Here is a 7,148-nt window from a genome sequence, read left to right as displayed (position 1 = left end):
AACCTGTCCATTTTGGTTTCTCATTTTCCCAATCTTAAATTCAGTTCTCCACATTTCCACATTTGTTTATGATCCTTGATTTTTTTAAAGGTCCTCATGAAAATTCTCCAGCAGTTTAGTACGAATTTCTCCCCATAGACACAATGTTTCATGTGGAATTTTGCCTCAGATACACATTTTTTGCAAAGCAATGTCCCATACTATAATGCCGTCTTGCATGTTATTTTTGTTCAGCTATGCATTTTAATGCACGTGTTGCCCTAGTTTGTGTATTTCCATATGCATTACTTGCCTGGACCATCGTACTGCAATTGGTGGAGAAGTATATCTGTGCAAAGGGCCCGGCAGAGTTTAATAATTTAAAGGGCTGATTGAGTCATCAATTTTTGACACTTTCCTAAGGCTTATACATATTTTCTAGCACTAGGTGGAGGTAGACAGCCACGATGAGGGAATGCTTCCCAGAGTCAAATACCATAAAATGACATATTATCTGGTTAACAGACAGTGAAGAAAATCATTTGAATGAAGTATCACTTCTGCTACCTAATTTACTGAAGGATATTGATGGCAGCTGACCTAGTGTTTACAGTGCTAGGTTCTATTCTTTTGGACAGAGATCAGGTTGTATCATCCAGATGTGTACACAGTCTGATGAAATCCAGAGGGAAATGGGAAATTTAAAGGAGCCCCAGATAATGGAAGCAGATTTCCTGTTACCTTTCTGCCTTTGGATAGGGCAGGTTATTTGTCCATTAAGCCAAGCCCTGGCAGCAACCCTCTAGGGTTGTTAGGGCAGAGGTCTTCCTCATCACTTTCCTCTGGACCCTAGAGAAATGGCAGGGATTGAATCTGGGACCCCTAAGGTGCGTTTATGGGGCTGCCACCTTATGCCCCAGAGGCGGTATAAGGTGGCAGTTATTTTCCCCACAAGTGGAAAAGTTGGAACTGAACATGCTCTAGGCCTGCATTTTGGGGACTGGTTCCAAGGTGGTTGGCAGACGGAGAAAAATATACAGTGGAACCAAGAAATAAGACCAGTTAATGTTTCATCCCTGTGTATATTATACATGCAAAATGTGTGCTCTGTCACTGAACTATGACTCTTCTCTTGTGGTTCCTGCTCCGCACAGGATTGTTCCCAGTACAATTACCTTCTTGTACCTGCACCAACTTCCTGCCCGTTCCTTCTCTTTGTCATCCCTGTCTCTGATCTCCTATGTCTGTCTGTGAATAGAAATGGCACTGGTGACCTATTCCTGCCCTGAGTTTTTGTTTTGGTGATTTGAACCTATGACTTGCATGCAGAAGCGCCCAGGGATCAATTTCTGGCATTTCCAGGTAGAGTTGGAAGAGAACCCCTGTCTGAAAACCCTGGAGAGCAACTCTCAGGAAATCCTGAGGTAGATAGACCAATGGTCTGACTTGGTACAGTGTATAAGCTCCTTTAACCTATGCTTGGAGTGACAGCAAACAAATTTGCTCCAGTGCTCCATCATCTGTGGCTGCCCTTCAAATATTTGAAGACGCAGTTGAAGGGCTCTCGAGATTGGGCTGCAAATCCACAAGGAGAGAGGCAAAATCTAACACAGATGTTCCAAATGGTTATAGAATAATTGCTTGACTTTGTTCATTTTAATGAAGTACCCAGCTTCTTCTAATTCCAGCATTTAAAAATTACCTACAATTTGCTAGTGAGTGTAAGAACAGCCTAGACAGAGGCATAAATCCAAAAATCCAAAACAATTGTTGCTGGGTTCAAACCCCCCCCCCTAGAATAATAGCCCACTTTGTCTTTTTTGAAACTGCCTTCCTGCAGTGGCCAATATTTTGAACCCACTGCCCTGGAAATTAGGACAAAACTAGACTAAGGGTGATGCTAGAAGTTTCTGCATTAGTGTTGAAAGCATCATTTTACTTAGTTAAAAAGGACCATTGGTTAATTCTTACTGTCTAAACAACCTGCCCAGAAACCTTTGTTTTATTGGATTTTTGCTTATTATCTTGTAAATACATTAAGACAAGAATAAGTGTTGAAGTAGTTTGAATTTAAAATATTTAGTCACCCTGTTTGTCTTATGCTGTAACTCAGGGACGGGGCACAGAATCTGGTTGATAGAAGGTGGTAGCAACCTTTTGCTTATTCCTCTTTCTTTCTTAGGGCATAGGTGGGAAATGGGATATGGCCGACTGGCACTATTTTTTGCAAACCTGCAGGGGCCAAGTTCGACAGTTGAGTGGTCAATCAACTGACATCACAAGGACATCATGGCACAGTGACATCATAACAATGACAGGCAAAGAAATGTGTGCAGCACTCCCCAAGCACCCAGAGCCAGCTGATCGTTGCCACTGGCGAAGCCATGCATACAGAGCTATCCAAATGCCAACAATCAGCTGATAGTTGGCATTTGAGAAGAGCAGCAAAAGGGGGATCAGTGGTTCCTGCAACACCACTTTTGTCAAAGCCCCATCTTTATGTGACCCACACCAGACATCATATATCGCATTTGGAAGACATCTGAAGGCAGCCCTATATCGGGAGGTTTTTGATGTTTTTATTCTTCTTCTTTTTTTGATATGCTCTAAGCCACCCAGAGTGGCTGGGGAAACCTAACCAGATGGGCAGGGTATAAATAATAATAATAATAATAATAATAATAATAATTTATTACGTAGGGTAGGTAGGTGTGGCTTGGCTGAATTGGCTTCATGGACCAAATGGAAACTGCTGGGCCTAAACAGGTCTATGGGACAGAGGTTCCCCACCTCTGCTTTAGGGAAAAACAATCTGACTCAAATTTTGGATATTTTAATGTGGTATTATCAAATCCCCCCCCCTTATTTTCCCTAAGCCACATCAGGCAGAGATCAGGAGGAAATGTCATGTGGCATTTCCCAATATAGAGTTGCATTGTACTGAAAAGTTAGATCCAGATTTCGTCTTGCTTAGAGAAGGCTCATCAAAATGAATGGGACTGAAAAGTACTACTATCTTAAGATCTATTGATTCCATTGTCCCTATAGTTCTCACATGTTGTAGAACATCAAAGCCCTTCCTCCTCCCATTGAACAGCTGATGGTCCCCACCTGCTGTATCCACAGGATATCCTAGATAGTGGGTGTTTAAGCTAGCAGCTGGACACAAAGCATGTCTGAAATAATAATAATAATGCAAGGCTCTTTTTTATTATATAGCTTGGGAGCCAAATGGGATATTTTGAGTGCAAATGCAATGTGACAGCAAAAATAAATGAGTGAATAATGAAAATAGAGTTTAAAAATGAATATTATGGGCTACACAGACAGTGGGAAGAGGGCCTTGCTTCTAAGGAGTCCTTTATTTGCAGTGGATTACAAATTAGCAGTAGCCCAAACGATAATGAGCCTATTGGAATGTAAATGAGCTCATTATTAATTTCTACAAGCTTTCAACCAAACTTAGAATAATAGGAGGAGGGCATGCATTAAAGGTACAGGAAGAATGGAGTCCATAATTATTTCCATTCATTCCTCAGTCTAGAACTAGCTGGATTTTTACCAGAGAATCTTAGGTCTGCATTGCTGATTCCTGCCCTTTGCTTAAAATTTGAGAATCACATTTCACTTAGGAAATGGCAACAGCAACAAAAAAACACAATAAGAAGTAGATATGTTTAAGGCTAGAGGGTCCTTTTGCCATGGAGATGCCACTTAAAATGGCCTTTGGTTGCAGAAAGATTCCTATATAGATGCGCTCGCCACATAGAATGACACATTGTGAGTTGCCATGCCCTTCTTCCCATTCCAAGAAACTGCCAGGAAAATTAAGGCGATGTAAAACATAACGTTTCAATATATGTGGTGAGTATGCGGAAGGTGACCAGCAACGATGAGGAGACCAGTTTTGGCATCATCCTTGATATGGATGCTCTCTAGTCCCCAGAAAAAAGGGGGCAGAAGTTTATATCTGCATCAGGTGATGGATTGCGTGCATTAATAAGCTATTTTCCACAAGCAGTTCTTCAAACTTCAAACACAACACTTTCCTCCAAATGTTTCATTCAAATTTTCAGCTGTAAGTGGTCAGGTGTTCTAAGGAGAGATTGCAAAGAAGTTCATAATTTGGAATATGAATGTGTCCAGCTCTTAATGCTAAGTTGTTTTACAAATCAAGCTTTGTTTTGGTGGTGGTGATGAGGGCAGATGAATTTCTACCCCCATGGTTGCTACTGGGAATTCCAGTTTCCGGGGACAACATGAACAGGTAAATTTGATTTGGCAACATCTGTGTGTAATCATGGACATTGTGAGCCTCGATGGAAATCTCACAAACAGATGAACTATTTTTCTGAATGCTCAAAACCACCCTGTGATCTTCGGTTGAAAGGCGGTATTGAAATTTTAAAAATACATAGTAATAATAATAAGAAGAAAAATGCTCATAATTAACAAGCCACTTCAAGTTTGAGCTGAGAAGAGCTTACGTTATTAGTTATGAGTAAGCAAGCAGTAAGAAACCAAATTATGTGCCTGCATGTGCAAGCTAGCTTTGAAAAGATAAGGAATGATCACTTTTTTTCTGCACATGAATTGCTTTAGTCTTTTTTTCTCAGAGTTGCGATATTAAGATGTTAGTCAATTGAAGGAGAGATTTGTTGATTTTTTTTATTAAGCCCCACAGTTTTGGCTGCTACAATTCTGCTTTCTCTCTCAGCTCAAATAGTTCAGTTTGAAGATTATTACAGCGACAATAGATAAGAAATAGGATTGGCAACCCTGCAAAGTCCTTTTCATTCACATGCCTTGGGCGGGGGGAACAAACAAAATCTGCAGTTCTGAGAAGTGCTATTAGATATGGGTAAGCATTTTGGTAAAAGGCTTTTGCCTCCTGTGAAAGAGCCCCTAGCTCCTGAGGTAACTCCCCTGGAGCATGACACCCAGGGCAAGTTACTGGAGCAAGGCACTTAGGTAAGTTGCTTGGCCACTGAGTACTTAGGGATGGGTCCTGCTCCTTCACTCTGCTCATTTACACAAATGTCTCTGGTGGAATACTTGCAACATCTCTAAACATTGTCCAGACAGATTTCATACTGTGAGGGCCACTGTTCACTAGGATGCTTCAGTGAGCACCTTATTCCATCTTCAGCTGGTTCTAGATTCAGACACTTTGCATATCATAAGTCGAGCTGATATCTACCAGGAGCAGGGCCTTTTCTGCAGTGGCAACTACCCTCTGTTGTATTGTGAAAGTCAATGAGACTTGTTTGTTGTTGCTGCTATGAAGTTGGGTTTTCTTGCGCCACATTTTGCCAAGTGTTTGCATTAGAGCATCATATTGGTCTCCATGTATTGCTGATGATACTGCTTTTTATTTTAAATGGTTGCTATGCTGTTGCACTGTGTTTTACCATTCAATGACCTTGAGGTTCCTCTGGATTAGGGGCACACTTTGGTCTTTCAAATTTCAACAGCACCCTGTGCAAGGCCAACATTTTGTACCCTGTACCTCTCGCCTTCCGATCTGCTCAATTTACTAGGTCATAGTTGTGACGCCTCGCAGTACCCCCTAGGCTCAGTAACCAGTGTGGCAAAACCGGTCACGCTGCTCTAAATCCACCTCTGTATGGATGGAAAGATGAGATAAAAGAATTAGATTTATGCAGCGTTTCCAGGTTGTGAGCTGGCCATTCTAACAAAGTTACTTCCATTGGCTCTTCGCTGGCAGGGGAGATTTTCAGGCACTCTGCAATCAGATGCAAGATTGCTAGAGTGGCCAGCCACATAGGAATGCTGCCCAGCCCTGAATGACGTTGGGCTACATTTCCCATGATCCTTGGCAATTGGCCACACTGGCTGGGGCTGATAGGAGTTGGAGTCCAAAATCATATGGAGACTCCAGGTTACTTACCCCTAAGAGAGTTCATAATGAGCTCAGGTTGGGATTTCTCTGCTCCTTCTTGCCATTTCCAGTCTAACATTTCAAACCTTTGACGGCCACAGCTCCCTTGGTACATTCTCTGTTCTTATCTCGCTGTATCTATTTCATATCACAAAAAGGTTATTAATGCAAATTTATGTGAACAATTCTTTTGGTCTGTAGCTTTTTCATTATTGCTCTATAAAGAGGCCTTTTCATTTCACTCGAGGAATCATGTGTGTTGCCTATTTTTAACTCACACATTTTTCTGCATGGGCTGCATATTTTAAACACTCAATTCTGCTGCAGAAAAGATCCTATAACCTTTGTATTCAGAGGATCCTTCTTTTTCGGTAGGATTCACATTGTGCCTCGGTGTATTGTAGCCGACATTGAAAATCCTGCTATTTTTAGCTCCCGTGACTTCCATATAAAGTTCAGATTGCTTTCTGAAGCTTTTCACTGCATCCTTAGTTTCTCTCATTTATTTTTTTTTAAGCACTGATGGACTTGATATACTTATTGCCAATCTCTTCTTCCTCCCTTTGTCAAACTGAACACAATTTTAAAACAAAGTTGTTTCCATCGGCTCTTCTCTAGCAGGGGAGATTTGCAGGCACTGTGCAAACAGATGCAAGATTGGATGTCGGCCACATAGGAATGATGCCCAGCCCTGAATGATATTGAAATGTAGAAAGGCAGCCACGGTCTATTTTTGGTACCAAGCTGAATTTCTTCCGAGCTCGTTGTTTCACCAGCTAGTACACTGCATCATTGTTGTTCACCTTGAAAGCCAGGTATGGTTCCATCACCGTACTAAAAGAGAAGGCAAGGAAGAGAATGGAGTCTTACGGAATTGTACAGACTGAGGCTACAGCATTTGGAAGCAGGCTGCTAATCTGGCCAATGGATGCTGTCACAGTTCTGGACAAGCTGCGTGAGCACCCTTTCTCATGAGACTGACCCAGAAGCGCCATAGCTCACTGGAGAGAGTGTATGTGTCAGGCTTCAGGGAACCTGATCCCTCCCACGGTAGCAGCCAAGAAGCAGAGAAACAATAAAAGTTCTCAACACTTTATTTATTACTATTCACAAAGATAGACGAAGGATTGCAGTCTTCCCTAAATAATGGCCTTGCTCAAAGTAAAGTCCTGCCCCCCTATATCTTTCCTATTCTACATCACCCCTGTTTCGGCTAATCTGAGCTTTCTGCCTCTGAGCTCTCTGTTCTACTACCCTCAATGCACAC

This window comes from Zootoca vivipara, chromosome Z1 (assembly GCF_965207765.1).
Source record: "Zootoca vivipara chromosome Z1, rZooViv2.hap1.1, whole genome shotgun sequence".
NCBI classification, from domain to species: domain Eukaryota; kingdom Metazoa; phylum Chordata; class Lepidosauria; order Squamata; family Lacertidae; genus Zootoca; species Zootoca vivipara.
The sequence above is the reverse complement of the archived record's forward strand: the minus strand, read 5'-3'. Positions refer to the sequence as shown.